This window comes from Acinonyx jubatus, chromosome B2 (genome assembly GCF_027475565.1).
Source record: "Acinonyx jubatus isolate Ajub_Pintada_27869175 chromosome B2, VMU_Ajub_asm_v1.0, whole genome shotgun sequence".
Taxonomy (NCBI): Eukaryota; Metazoa; Chordata; class Mammalia; order Carnivora; family Felidae; genus Acinonyx; species Acinonyx jubatus.
Genome location: NC_069385.1, coordinates 72,007,720 through 72,023,631, shown reverse-complemented (window position 1 = coordinate 72,023,631; position 15,912 = coordinate 72,007,720). Strand labels below are relative to the sequence as shown.

The following is a 15,912-nucleotide window of genomic DNA, read 5'->3' as shown; positions in this document are numbered from 1 at the left end:
AATATTTAGAACATATTATCTAGTTTAACCTGCAAACACAGTGATAGACCTTGGCATTTTCCATTGCTTATAGTTTCTTTGTAGACAGAATTCACCCCATTAGGTGACAGATGTCCTTGATACTAAAATAACATTCAATCTTTCTTCTTTTTTTTTTCAGATGCAAACCAGGGACATTTGTGATTTGCTTTCATAGTGTCTAAAGCGCTTGGGCTTTTAATTGATTATTTTTTACAACGGCCAAGCTTGTCATTGGAGAATTCTTTGAATTTTCAAACAAAGCCCAATGCCACAGAAACCCTGCAGAGTCCCTGAATAAAGCAATATTATACCCCGAAGAAAACATTGGATTTCAGGAGCAGCCGTGCTAACATTCATCAACAACATCCTTCACTGCCCCCAGTAGATGCACGTAAGTGGACTCCTGGTGGACAAGATTGTCATGTTCCACAAACTTCTAGTTCTCTCTACACAAGTATCAAGTTCTCAGACTGCACTTACTGACCAGAGTCAGAGAGCCCACAAATAAGTCAAATTATCAGAAGGCAGTAGCTCTGTACCGGAACCACAGGAGAAGATAAACAGCCTTTATGTGCCAACCTGGTTTCCTTAATACCTTCCATCTAAAGGATCTGTGTGCCAAAATCGGGGCGATTATGATGGCAGGGTAGAATCATCTAAGTCACCTTTGCCCCCGGAACACTGTGCATTGTCTACAGTTGAATTGCCAACCTTTTAATCCAAGCTTTTTGAGTGCTTTTCATGAACAAAAATAATAATAATGATAATGCGTTAAAAGAATAGCTTCCTATCCTAACACATCTTCAGATCACCGCTGGGTGACCCTTTCATTCTTTTTGGTGCAGCAGCCCATAAACATGAAGGGACAGTAGAGATGTAACATGCTAGAAAAATGTCTTTAATCCAACATGCTGTGACACTAATGGAATACATCTCAGACATGATAATATTAAACTATTCGCTTTAACTCTTCCCGTTGCTGGCAATCGCACTGTGACAAGTGTCATCTTCAACAAGAAGATAACCTTAAACATTCCATTTTGGCATAAATGTCTTTTACTAGCAATAAGTAATCCAAGAAAAACAAGTGCTTCTACATAGATTTCCCTTGCATACACTGACCTAAAGTAAGGAGACCACAAAGACTGACTAATTAACAAGATGTTTTGAAGCCAATACTCAGGAGTGCCTACCCTTCTGATTTCCATTTGTAAATATTTTCTTTTTTCTCTGCTTATAATGAAATTTGGAGCTAGTGAGACTTTTGATTGGCTTTCGCAGGGTTTTTGGTGGCAGGGAGGCAGAATTTTCCTCAATCTAGTGTGAGGATCTGACATTTGCTCCTAATTTATGTAGAGTGTGTAATAAAATGTTTGATGTAGGACTTATGTATACATTTGCACTATCTATTCTATCGGTATTTCATTAGTATTCAAAGACTAAACGGGTTTGATCTCTCTTCCTGTATGGAAGATGGGAATGGGACCCTTTGAAATCCAGCTAACAGAGTGTTTCTTATTGTCACCTGAGATCTGTGACAAAAACATTCCAGAACGTGTTTCCAAAGGGATTGTAGTCAGGCCAAGGAAAACATTTGGAGGCAACTCGCTAAATTGAGACAAGTCTAAACAAACAAAAAGCTAAGACACAAAGCCAAACATTTCAGGAACCAAGAAGATTCAATGAGAGAAAAGATTTAAAGTAGAAGAAAGTGGGTGACCCAAGTGAATTCCCTTATTTAGGATTCTGACCCTTACTCTTGCTTTTTTAGGACACCTATGGCTCTTGGGCTGGGTGTGTTTGAAGGGGCCAGTTCTGAGTGTACCATGACTGTCTTCCATATGTAGGCTTTGTTATTTTTACATGGGGACCCAAACATCTCAGAGAACACTGCATTTGGAGATAGTTTTCATCCCATGGAGAGCTTAGAGTATAATAATTTGGATCAAGAAAGACAGATAAGGTACATAATTTTTATTACAGGTATTTAATTCTTAAGTAGATCCACAGGTCTTTAAATCATTCTCTTATGGCTTATATTTGATCTGTCTTTCTAATTTCTTCCATTTGCAGATGAGAGAATGATGTGTGAGCTAAAAGGATGGAGCTGAAGCAGAAAGATGTAGGGTGGCGATGAACATCTTCACTGTGATTAGGGAAGGGAGAATGAATCCTATGGACAAAAAGTGCTTCGGGTAAATTTATAAAGTTTGGGAGACATCTTAGAAGGTTCCTGGTGAGAAAGAATGAGTTTAGTGTATTTGAGAATGGTAGATATCTATCAAAATACTCAGGAGAAAGGATATAGATGTGAGAGAGAAGAGTGGAGCAAGGTAAGATCCCAGAGAATCAACCTCAGTCCAGAGCCCACAGAAAAGCAAGTTGGTGGTCTTCTTAGGACTACCTGCTAAAATGCCACCTTTGTCTTTACTAGGCATTGATTAAATCCTTGGACCTTACCATTAGGCTAAAACTAGAAGACCTGAGTTTTTCAAACTGGTGAGGCAACTTAATATCTATGAGCACTTAGTTAAGTCTCTTAGACTGTTTCAATCTACAGAGTTACCTAGTGTAAGAGGGCCTACAACCTCGTTCATCTTTCTTGACAGTTTTTGGGTAGATCACATGAAAAAAGCATATGAAAAAATTTGAAAATCTTAAGGGGGACTTTCAACAACATGGAAGACTGAGAAGACAAGGATGCAAATTCAAGTGCTGGAAAAAAGATTTCTCTACCAATTATTTAGTACATAGCTCAAAAAATGAAAAGGAAATCCAAAGTGGCAGAAGTTAAGAAAGACTCCAAAACCAGAACAGTAAGTAGAAGCTGATGCCACTTGCCCAAGGGAGTTGGGCAGATACATACCTAGAGTCCAGAAGTTGGGTACCAGAGACATAACTTTGGACTTGTGTCAGGTTGGAGGCTGAAAAACAACTCTGTGCACAGAGCTTAAAGTCTTAAAGAGCTGCTCTATTTGTAAAGAGATCGAGAAAAACTTTTCCTACCAGCTCAGAAAAACAGAAATAAAGCTTACTATTTATCCAAGGCCTCAGGGGAAAGGGAAAGAGTTGCTTATGAGAAATTTAAAGCCACATGTGGGTTGTGCCAAATGCAGGTTTAGTCTGAATTTATTCTACTAGGGTGGTACAGAAACTTAAACCATGAAATTAGCATTAGAAGCTGATTTTGGACTATCAAATGACTTGAAATCCCCAGTGAAAACACATCTGAAAGGACTCAAAAGTGTTTTATTTTTTTCTCCCACATTCAGAGCAATCAGGATCTCCAGGGAAAAATAGGCTCTGCAGAAGATGAGTTCACAAATTAAAAAATTACAAACCACACGAGGAAATGAATCACCATGAAGGAGAGTCAAGACATAAAAACAAATGAAAACTAGCTACCCAGGTTTTGAGCATAACACATTTGAGACGATGTAGATTTTTTAAGAATTGAATAGAACTTCTGAAAATGAATATAGAGATTAAAATTTTTTACTGTTAAAAAGGGATAAGTAAGGTATGATGAGAGGTTATGATTAAAAAATAGATGTTTTTATTTCACACATTAATGAGAAATATTATGAGAATAGGGGAATTTTATGTAATGTTTATTAATGTCCATTATAAAGATCTATATTAAGTTCTGAAGATACCAAAGCCAGGTTAGATGCAGTCTCTGACCTTGCAGAGATCACATTCTAGGGCAGACCACAACAATGCAGAAAAAGCAATAAAATGTTGTCGATGAATAGGGTACAAAGAGGGTGTAAAGGAGGCAGTGGTCAAGTCTATCTTCTGGGTCTGGGCAGTCAGGAGAAGTTTTGTAGAGCTGGAGATGCCTGAATTGAGTATCAAAAGATGAATGGGTGTTTTCCAGACCCATAAAGAGGGAGAGGCACTAAAAGTAGAAGGTGCATGATGAAACAACATGGTATGTCTAGGCTACTGGATGTGAAGGTGAAGGAAAAGGTAGAGAGGTGAGTAGGGGCAGATCATAAATAGCTTATGGTGATATTTACAAAGAGGTATGAGGAAAGCACAGTAATAAGTAGTTAGGAACCTGGAGTCAGACACCCTGGTTTCAGTCTTGGGCATAGAATTTACTAGTAATGTAACCTGTCTCAAATTACTTAATATCTCTATATTTCAGTTTCTTCCATTGTAAAGTAGGGAAGAATAATATAAACTCTTCAGAAGATTGTTGTCATAATTAAGTGAGATTATATATGTCAACACTTAGCACAGGTTCTAGGCTGTTTTAATGAACATTAGCCTTTGTTAGTATAACTCCCATTCTCATTAAGAGAGAAGATTTTGAGAGAGATGGAAGCAAAAAATTAATAAATAAAATGGCATTTATTCAATTAGCAAGTACTTGAGATAATGTGGAAGAAACTAAGGTTATTGTAGACTGTTCTTTCCCTCGAGACACTTAAATTCTAAAAAAATTTTTAATGTTTATTTTTGGGAGAGAGAGAGAGTGAGAGAGAGAGAGCATGAGTAGGCAAGGGGCAGGGAGAGAAGGAGACACAGAATCTGAAGCAGGCTCCAGGCTCTGAGCTTGAGGCACAGAGCCTGACATGAGGCTCGAACCTGCTGAATGCAAGATCATGACCTGAGCCGAAGTCGGACGCTCAACCGACGGAGCCACCCAGACGCCCCAAGACACTTACATTCTAAATGCAAAGACAAATACTGAAAAGAGGCAGAGGAATATTAAAATATTGAAAGGAGGCTGAGAAAATGATGGTCTTACTTAGCATCACCTGGGAGCTTGTTATAATTACCATTTTTCAGATTCTATTCCATATCTACTGATTGAAAACTCTGCGTAAGTCCCAGAAATCTGTGTTCTAACAAATACTACAGCTGATTCTGATGCAAGCTAAAGTTTGAGAATCCTTGCACTTGGCTTTTATTTCAAGTTTAATGGAGGGAGCTCTTTACTGCAGTTAAAAACACCCTAACAGCACCTGGAATGGAGCCATTGAAAATTACTTGGCTCCAGGTACTCCTATTGTGCCTTCAGCTTTTCATGGGCTTTTCTGAGGACTAATTTAGATTCAAAGGACCTTGTTTTTTAAATTGAATCTTGGTAAAATCTTAAGGAAGAAATCAATAGCTAATTATAGTCTGTTTGATTTCCCCTCTTCACTACCCTCAGGGGGGTAGAACATGGGCCTGTTGCTTCCAGCAGGGGGCTCCATGATCATCCAGAGGGACAAGGAGAGGTTCCTACCCAAAGACCGGGAGTGAGGGCCAGCCGTACACACAGGCTGACTTTGCCAAGAATACATTCTGTGGATCATGCCCACCATCCGGCCACTCACCTGCTACTTAAAGTACTTAAGTGGTTGGTCATAAAATACCTTCTAAGGAAAGAAGATTGAGGTAATTGTGGGGCTTTTAATTTGTGATGGGGCATACAAATGGAAACAAGGCCAATACCGTGGCCTTCTTTTTGTCCATCCTTCTGAGTAATACTGAACTTTTATCTTATGTATATATTGAAGATATATTTAATGAAGACTTCTTAGAAGGGATGACAGATGGTTAGCCTGCCCAGGGCTACCGCAGGTCCAGGTCAGGCCAGATCAAATGGGCAATTCCGTGTCCCGGACCGCTGACAGAGAGACTGGTGGTGTGTTCTTGGTCCATCCCTGGGGCTGTCCACCCCAAACGAAAGTCAAACTGCTGGCTTCACTTGAAGTTTAAGCAACCGTTTCAGATAAGCATAGCGTCTTTGAGGCTGAACCTAGTCTAGACATAATTTTCATCCCTAAAATTGGTTTGTAAGGTATTTGTTTAGCATTTGGAGGAAGTTTTCCTAGAGACATCTTCTTATCTGTGGTCACTAGGTAACCAGGTCAGTCCATGCCGTGCCTGCAGAATAGCATTAATAGTGATGCTTTTCACTAGACATAATCACTATCTATAAAGGACAAAGAGGAATGCATGTGGATGCCAAGAATTCATCCCTCTCCCTTAATAATAGGGCCAACTGAAAACAATATTTGGTGACTTAGCATTGAGCTGGGGGAAGGGTGGAGAAGGAGAAAGGAAGATGTATTCCCTCAATAAGAGTATAGTGCTTTTCCACTCTATAGTGGAAGAAAATGCTTGATATCAAATGTAAGAAGGCCTCTCTTAGTGTTCTACACTGGAGACTGCAAAGCATTTTGATGGGTGGGCGGAGGTGAGAAGTAGATTAAGCTGCAGGTCATTTTAAAACCAAGGGGTAGGGGTGGGGGGTGGGGCTGCCTGTTTGGCAGCATTTGAATGCGGTACTAAAGTAAATTCCCAAGTGGAGACATTGACCTTTTCTTTAGATGAAGGACAAGAAAGTGGTTGACAGACGGAATATCTTTTGTGTGGATAGCCAGAATATTGGAAACCAGTAGGAGATCCCTAATATTTTAATGTAAATTTCAGTAGCATGCTTGGAGTTTGTTTTAGGACCAATCTGTGATAAAAGTGCTCCTGATGACACTTTGCCATGAGAAGTAGAGGATTTCCTAGGTCAAAGGCCCCCCCCCGCCCCTTGGTATTTGACCAAGGTTAGACCATGCTAGGGGCAACAAGGTTAGGGGTTGTTTGCCACAGAGCCAAGAAACACCCCATGACACAGGGACACTTGTTGAGGTAGAAGGCACCTATCTCAACAGATTTTCGGGATGGGAAACTGGTTATTTCGGGAACAGATGTTGAGGACAATAAGGAAAGATGAGAATGATTAGTTTCCAAGCTTCAAATGGTTGACTCATTGCCCTTTATGTAGTTTCTTCTGAACACTCAAATGGTGCAAATGGGGAAAACTGGAGATGGAGAGAGGTCAAGTGACTTGCCCAAGGTCACAAAGTGGTAGAGCTGGATTGTGAACCCACGCACTCAGATTCCAGAACCTCTACTCTTAATCAGCTAAACTTCTGTAAACTTAACCGCCTCAGAGTCTCTGGATTTATGGACAAGAGGACACCAGCTTTTTGCAGGCAAACCTCCCACAGGTGGAGGATCCTTTGTATTCTAAATTTTGCACTTAACCTCAGTTATTCTGCAAGTTCAGATATGCATGCAGTGAGCTTGAGGGAATTTTCGAAGCATTGGTTTAATTTGGAATAATTCCATTGGACTGTTTGTTTCCTCACTAGTCTCTGCTTACTGTCCCCACCTTACCCTCACTACATCATTTAAAGAGGGTATTACAGTGGCTAGAACACTTTAATTCCCAAACCTACTATGTATTTGTACATGACCTTAAAGCAAAGGAATTCTCAGGTGATTCTAGAATCTACATTTGTAAATGGCAGTATCTACATCTGCAAATGGCAGGTAATGGCTATTGCCTGATGGGCTTTTAAAAAGCAATTTGTTTGTAAGTGACTTCTGACTTCTTGGGTCAAAGAATTATAGAAATTAAAACAGAAATGAAAGATTCTGCCACACAAGGCCAGTTATTATGAAAGGGCGGGCCTACACCAGCCGACTCCATCTTGTTCTGTGTCCTTCACCTTGACCACACCTCCTCCCCTTGAGTAACCCCCCCCTCACCTGCCTAACAGGACTCGGACCCTTCCCCAGGACCCTTCCCCAGCCAATCGGCTGAGGCCACAGCCATTACCTCACCAACTGCCCCTAGGCCCCAATAAAACCTTTGTCCTTTTGAAACTCGCTCTCTTTCCCTGGTATCTCACCGCTGCCTCGGTGCAGGTAGGGGATTGAGCTCGAGCTAGCTCGAATAAAGGCTCTTTGCTTTTGCATCGGACTTGGCTCCCTAGTGGTCTTTGGGGATCACGAATTCTGGGCATAACAATTATTGGGAAATAGAAGAATGTGCCTACAATAAGAACCATGAAGATCAAAGGGCAAATGCATTCAATTGAGTGAAACTAATAAATTATTGGAAAACACTTGCCAAGTAGAGGAAAATGCCATATATGTGAGCAACGGCATTATTACTAACTTTAAAAGAATACAGGACTTCTCACATCGCAGCCCATCAAAACCGTCTTTCAACCATTTTTATTCAGAAACAATGACTTACTACAATGTTTATTTAGAAATTGAAATTCTCAGTACAGACTAAGCACTTATTCCATTGCAGGAACTCTGGAAGCCTAAAAGGCATTAGACTGAGGTGGTGCAAGCAGCCTCCTGGCTTTCTCACATACAAGATCAAGATGTTCCCAGGAGAATTACCAGAAGAGTCGATGTCTGATCTGAAGAGGAAGTTGACAATATATCAGAATGTATACAGTAGACATATATTATTTAAAGCTTAGGCTTTATATAGTGTCATAGGTTATAAGGCCCTCCCCACTAAGCACCAGAACCATATGGCTTTTAAACCTTACTAGTGACATCCTAACAATTGATAAAGAAAACCCCTCTCGTTTCCTATTCAGACAGATTAAAAGAATTGAAGACTTCTTGCTACCCTTTGGTTGTTCAAAGCCTTTCAACTCCCTCCAAATATGTCAAGCTCCAAAATTCCCTATCCTATATCATTACCCAATTAAATCAGCTTCCTTAAGTCAGACATTTACAGCCAATGTGCCAGAAATAGGTTACAGGTACATTGCACAGTCCTTAGGGTGGCTGGGTAGGGTTTCAGGGCAGTGGTTTCTAGCCATGAGCAGCTGCAGCAATCGACTCTCACGTAATTGATACACACTTTCTATGCATGAGGTGACATTTTTTTTAAGTTGGGGAAGAACTGTCCTGAGTATTGCAGAAAGATGCTTTCATTATGAGGTCATCTACTACAGTACACATAGTAAGTGAAGTAAAAATGCTTATTTAAAAATACATGTAATCGAAGCTATTATTTAAAACATGTATGTATACTAAGGTATGAATGACTGAGAAGTTCAATATGTCATGAGGACGTTTGCAATCTTGCAATAAAGGATCTTGTTCATCTGAACTCATTTCTAATGGAGAAACCACAGTTTCTCCTCCCCTAGCAACCGCTCATTGCCCCCATCTGTGAGGTTAACATCCTCCACCTTTCCCTGCCTTGCAAACCAGTCCCGTGCAGTGTGAAATGCACAGAATCAATATTGTTTCTTAGCAGGAAGTCTTGTGTCACTTACACTTCTCTATCCTAACACCTAACAGGTGACTTCCTATCTCATGGGGCTTGGTAAAAATAGTCATTTTTGGAGGGAGAAGTGAATGTTGACAAAAATGTAATAGATATTCTAAATTGAGGAATCATAGATCCATGGCTGCAGAGGACTGCATGTGTACTATCAATTATCGCAGAACCATAGAACCTCCTAAGGGCTTTTATTTTCCTAGGATAGGGATAGATTGGCACAAGTGTTTGTTGAATGAATAACATATAAATCAACAAATAATCAAATTCTGGTTCATGACAACTATTGATAAAAAATGGAGTAAAACAATTTGGTCTTTGCGCAGTGCTTTAGCCCAGCTAAACAGTTAAGAACAATGTAGCAAAAAGCAATTGTACCAAAGCATCATAATGTGATATTTGAGAGCTGAGAATCATGGTGCAGTTCTGTTTGGGGAAGTCAAAGGCACAAGTTTTTCAATCTATGTTTCCAAAAGTAGAAGTAAAATTGGTACTGACATAAACACTAGTATCAGTGACATGGAGAAGTTTCAAGTGTGCCGCTGAATCTTCTGAGAAGCATCTGTTTGTTTGTTTTTTATTTCAATGCCTTCAATTTTTTTGCATATATATATGAACGCTGGAAAAACAGAACATCTATAGCAAAGAGTTTGACTCCATCTATGAATTCTATGCACGGACTGATTGCTACTGAGTCACCCAGGAGGCTCCAGAGACAGTGAGGTGACACTGAATTTGATCACAGAAGACAGAACCATATTTTAAAAAGAATCGTCCCAGCAGGGCAGCTATGTGGCAGAGGTTTGCCACTTTTCTCTTCAGTGTTGGCTGCACACACCGCACTCCCCTTCAGGCTGTCAGCACCCTTGGAGGTAGCTTAGGGGGGAGGTGGAACAGAACAAAAGGATCGGGCCTAGTGGACGCTGGTGGAAAGACACAGCGCATCTGACATCACTGGCACTGCTCGCTCATTTTCTAAACCCTCCCCAAGAAAACCTTCCGTCAAGACCGCACTTCGCAGACTTAAGGTAGAGCTACGGCAGCGATACCACTTCATCGCAGTTTGGGCCAGTTGGCCCCCCATGCAGCCACGAGGACTGCAGGGGCCTCATCTCCAGGGCAGGGAAGAAGTACAGCCAAGCGCAGAGGCTGCTCTTACGTCAGGCCTTGAGCCCGGGCTTGCACCCTTTCCACCGCAGCACAGCAGCCTCGCCGAGCCCCTGTAGGTGTAAGGAGCCACTGCGGCAGGAGACGGTCAGTGGCCAGGGCCGTCCCCGATAGCCTTAGGAGAGGGTCCAGGCTACCATGCTAGGCCCAAGCACTTAGTCCAGTGGCCAAGCGCTTAGTCCACTTGGCATCCAGTGGACATGGACAAATTCATTGCTAAATGGAAGCAAAATCCCCTCTGGCTTGCTTCCGCCTTGTTTATGGTCTTCTCCTTGTTATTTAGGAGCTAATTAGGCAGCCTGCCCAGTGTCTCTGCTCCCAGGCCTGGTGCTGCCCGCCCTCTGACCACTTGCCTGCCTGCTATTTTTGTCAGCAGATCGAGGTCAGTGAGAGAGGGCATGAGACTTTAATAGGCCTCCTCTCCCACTTGTCAGCATCAGTGGAACAATCTTTACAGAATGTTTCATATTTGGCTATCGAGGATTTGGACATCTGGGGATTATTTATGGATTTCATTACTCACTTTATTCCACTCACTATTACTGTGAAGAGCTGGGGCTCGCCTATATCCCTAACGCAATGTCAAGTTTGTGGCGGGGTCCTGTGCCCTGAAGAACCACATACGTTCAGTTCGTCAGTCTCTTCACAGCAAACAGTTGTGGGTTAGCGAATACAAAAGGATGCAAGAAACACTTGTGTGGAATTAGAAGGTAGGATGGGCAGAGAAGTGTTAAACTGCAGGAACATCTCACTTTGAACAACAGAGCTGTAACTGAAAAGTTCTTATAAATTGGATTTATAAACATTTAGTTGCATTTTAAATCCACCAGAGGAGTTGACCACTCAAAGCGTACCCTGCTACGAGCTCTTTCGCAGGTGCAAAGTATTTTTGTGAGGAAATAATTCCCTCCCCATTGGTCTTTTTTATGAACTTGAATCTGAATATATCAAGTTGTCTTAAAACACCTGTCTAGCTAAGTCTGCCAAGATGCTTTTCATTGACTACCTGGTAGGCGAACAGACTTATCCTCAAGCCCAGAAGTGCTGATTGTAAATTGGACATAGGTTTTTAATCAGCCACACCTGATTAGGTCCCTACATTTCTTGAACACTCATTCTCTGTATATAGGAGAAAAGCAAATAGACCAGTTCATACATCCAGGTTTAGAAGCTTCTGCTTTATGTAATGTTAAATCTATTGGTTATTGTGTTTTTGTATATTTGGGTGTATTGGTCTTTACTTTAAGTTTCTAAATCTAATATCTTTGCAAACACTTGAATCAGTCGCCTACAGAATTTTTGTTCAGACCCAGCCAGTTGGACTGAGCTCATTTTCATTTGCAAATTTCGTACTCTCTTCTGCGGTTTATACCTCATCCCTGCTCTTCCATCCCTAGACAAAAGCTAGTGTTTTTAGTTCCCATTTTCCAGATAACTGCGCTGTCTCTGTCTTTGCTGTCATTTGTGCAGATGGCTTCAGATTTCCAGCACAAATATATAGTGCCATGACAAGTAAGCCCCCAAACTTTCAAGTGTTTAGGAAAGCTGATTTTTCCTAAACTTTTAGTTTCTCTTGGCCTACTGCCTGACATCCATTTGGTTCACTCCGAATATTCTAGCCCTGGACACAAAGGCAAAAACTTTCTTTTTAGACTGACTGTGGTATGTACTGTCAGGGATGATAGCAATAAGAATAATGGCACTGAGCCTCACCAAGGCCCTTGGTTCATGACTGTTCCCTCACTTTGGTATTCTTATCCTTCCACCTAAGATGAGAAATAAAATCTTGGTTACCTGCCTAATCTCCTTAGAAGCAGACCTGGCTCTTCATTGTTAAGAAGGATAGCTGTATGCCTCTTAGAAAAGGAGAGCCGTAGAAGCTGATTCCATGGGTGGGCACCGCATTTTAACCATGGCGTTATTTGTTTCTAGATTCAAACTACCAGGGGCAGTCTGTTAACATGCTCACCAAGCCTCAAGAATTTTCTGTTCTACTGCAAGCATCTCCTGAGGCCACCTTGTTAAAGAATTTAATTTCATAATCAGTTTCTCAGAATCAATATTTCTTTTCCTATTTCCCTTTGCTTGGACATAATATGATTAGAACAAAGAGCTCTCATGCTTTGGGACTTATCAGAATTGTTGCTAAAGAAAACACTGTCCAACAGTCCTCCTCCCACGTGTGAATTCTGCTCTTCCTCTTCCACTTGGGCATTGCAATGTCTGTGAGAGCCAGGGACCTCAACCAAGCAGGCTTGCAACTGGGGCTCTCGGGAAGCAAATGTGCCCCCATCTTCTTGAGGTGCCACTGGAAGGGGCAACTTGTACCAAGATCTATGTTAATCCATATCTGTTGTCACAGCCACGTTATCTTGTTGTCTGTCTAGCTCCTCTCTTCCTGGGTCATTCAAAGAGATATTTGGATTGATCTCATTTCAGTGAATAATGCTAAAATTCATAGGGGTTTTCCTTCTGTTAGGAAACTAAGGGCATTCTGTAAGGCTTTTCTCTAATTCCTCAATCAATAGGAAGAGATACTTGAAAATACTTACATTGGATGACCGAGTAAGACAATTTGCTCATAGTCACCCAGGTTAAAAAGATTGAGATTTAACAAGACAAGCAATCAGAGGCTGAATTGAATGGCTAAATGGCCTCCATTCCTATCTAAACTAATCAGAAATCTGAATGAGGCACAAACCAGAAAAATTGTTGTTAGGTTTGTAAATGCAAGTAATAAAATCTATCAAAAGAAAGAAAGAAAGAAAGAAAGAAAGAAAGAAAGAAAGAAAGAAAGAAAGAAAGAAAGAAAGAAAGGAAGGAAGGAAGGAAGAAAAAAGGAAAGGAAAAAGTATGGCAACCCCCAACCCCACCCCCTTCAAATACACAAATTTTCTTTGTGTAGACTTTGTGAATATATGTATAGTAAGATCTTTACAAAAACTGTGAAATAGGCAATTAAATTGGGAAAGGATTCATGACAGAATATTTTAAAGCTTTACTCCCCTCTGCATAGCGTAACTTAAAAAATGTTTTTAGCTGTTTCCTTCCCTTAATAACCTCAAATTCTTAATTGAAGAGTAGTCTGTGTTATTCAATATGAATGAAATAATTACACTTGGGTCAGGTGTAGGGTTGGGTTGCTTTGGAAGGTTTTAAAAGATTCTCCCTCTTAGTCCTTATCTATTTGTCCCCTGAAGGATTTCTATATCTCTTTGGGCAAACCAGGCAGAAGCAGCAGCAATAATCTTATTTACAAAGGGGGCAGGAGGGCAGAGGGTTGGAGGCCTCAAGGGCTGGTGTTCAATACCATCCCTGTCATCCTGAGATCAGAGGGTTTGCCCCCGCCCAGGTGAATAATGACCAGGAACACTTTGTGACTGATGACTGCTCTGTTTCAGGGGCTAATTGATGTCCCTCAGTTCCTAGTGAACAATGCTCTTTCTAACAATGACAGTAATGTCATCATGAAGGAAAATATGTGGCCAGCTAATAGGGAAACAGGATATGGAACCCCCACCCCCACCTCTTGGCACTCTACTGAGCCAAGTGGGAAGAGATACTCTTACATATGTATACAATGCTTTGTAAAAATCTCTTTGAATTAGCAGAACTGGAGAAAAGGCTCCCTAAACTTTGACCTTTTTTGCCTAATATTATAAATCTGCTCAGGCCTCTATAAATCACAGTGGAGTGCATCAAGAAAAATAAATCTCTTTAGCATCTATGGCCCTTGGTGATCTAGCCCCTGGCCCTCGTCCTCATTACTCTCCTATGGGTACCATGCCCCAGCCACATGAGACTATGTTTAATTCTCTGGACATATCATGCTCTGTTCAGTCTCTCACCTGCCTCCCCTCCCCACCATAATTTCTCTCCCTATAATATTCTTTATCTCCATCTCCTCTATAACATTCTTTATCTTCCCTTTCTTCTTTTCCTGAATAAGCTCCTACTTGGTCTTCAATATTCAGCTTTAATAATCAATATTCCTTATTCAGTTACTTGTGCCCTTTCTGGTTTCTGATAACTTCCTCTATTTTAGACAGATTGCATTGCACTGAGATTACCTGTTTAAGTGTTCACCTTCTTTCATTAGATGTTAAGTAATTCGATGACTTACTATGGTAGATATTCAATAAATGTTGCTTGAATCGAACAGAATAAATGTACAGCACAGTTTGCTAAATGGTAATGGCTTGTGGCTATCAACTCAGTAATGCAGTAGCTAAGAGCAAATTCAAACGCTACCACTTACTACTTGTGTGACCTTGTGCAGGTTACTATCTGTCAAATGGGAATGATAATACTTCACAGCCTGGTTGAGAGGTTTAAATAAGATGATGCATCTCATAATAAATGAGATAAATGCTGACCGTTATTGTTAGTGCCAAGTACAAGGTAGGTTCTCAGTAAATACTTATTAAATTGTATTTTACAATTTTAACATGTCACATTTCATTGACCGCTAGAGAATTATTTCCTAGCTGCCTTATACTATGTACAAGTTAAAAATAAAGCAAGTTTTTTTTTAAATTAAAGGAACTAAAGTGAAAACTTTGGTCTAGGAAGTGGCCAAAGAGCTGGAAAAAAATTGCTATTGCAGGTGGGATCATGATCATATTTGTAGCACCCAGCTCTGAGGATAAAATATCAAACCTCCTCAGCCTCTGTTTCAGCTACCCAAAGTGAGGGATGAATCTTCCTAGGCAAGTAATAAAGAATACAAATTTATTTTAACATCCAGAATAGATTTGATCAAGTTCTCTAATTCCTACCATCTGGAGAAGGAAGGAAGGAAAATGCAAGTCCTGGTTAGAGCCACATACCTCCTCACATCCCATGCTCCCTTGCAAAGTGATGAGACAGAAAGATCCAGAGTTTAGAACTAAAGGACCCAGGATTGAGCTCCAGAGATTCAACTTACTACAAACTACTGATATGAACTTGGCAAGATACTTGACTTCCTGGTGCTACATGTGTGAAAATGTACTGCAAAACAATAGAACTTTGGGCGTTATTTTTACTAGGCATCCTGGTAACCAATGGTGATGTTTTTAAAGTTTTCATTTCCTAGAGCATGGCAAGTTTGCAATAAATACTTGTGGACTGTACGGTTTTAAATGAATAATAAATGGATGACTGGAGTCACTATGATTTAATAAAAAATACTATGGGATTTGGAACTAAGAAGGCCTGCATTCTGGGGCACCTAGGTGGCTCAGTTGGTTAGGCGTCTGACTCTTGTTTTCGGCTCAGGTCATGATCTCAGAGTTCATGGGATGGAGCCCTACGCTGATAGCACGGATCCTGCTTGGGATTCTCTCCTCCTCTCTCTCTGCCTCTGCACCCCCCTCAAAATAAATAAATATTTTTTTTTTAAAGAAGGCGTGGATTCTAAACTTAACTATGTGGTGTTTACCTCATTCAGCTTTTATCTGACCTACAATATAAAGGCTAAGAATATATACCTCATAGAGTTGCTTCAAGATTAAATAAAATATATATAAAGTGCCAATGTAAAGTGCTGGCACAGTGTAGCTTCTTTATTCCTGATTATTAGTTAAAGGATGGGTGTAGACATTAACTGAATAACTAAGACAAAATGAATTATATGAACATGG

The 15,912-nt window shown here is 40.6% G+C and overlaps 1 long non-coding RNA gene across 1 annotated transcript; it reads left to right on the top strand.

Annotated features, from left to right (window-relative positions):
- The first annotated feature begins 1,602 nt into the window (after positions 1-1,602).
- On the top strand, positions 1,603-3,474 carry LOC128315425 (uncharacterized). Its single transcript, XR_008298170.1, has 3 exons — positions 1,603-1,984; positions 2,631-2,837; positions 3,294-3,474. It is a non-coding gene; the product is annotated as an uncharacterized LOC128315425 (long non-coding RNA).
- The last annotated feature ends 12,438 nt before the right edge of the window (positions 3,475-15,912 follow it).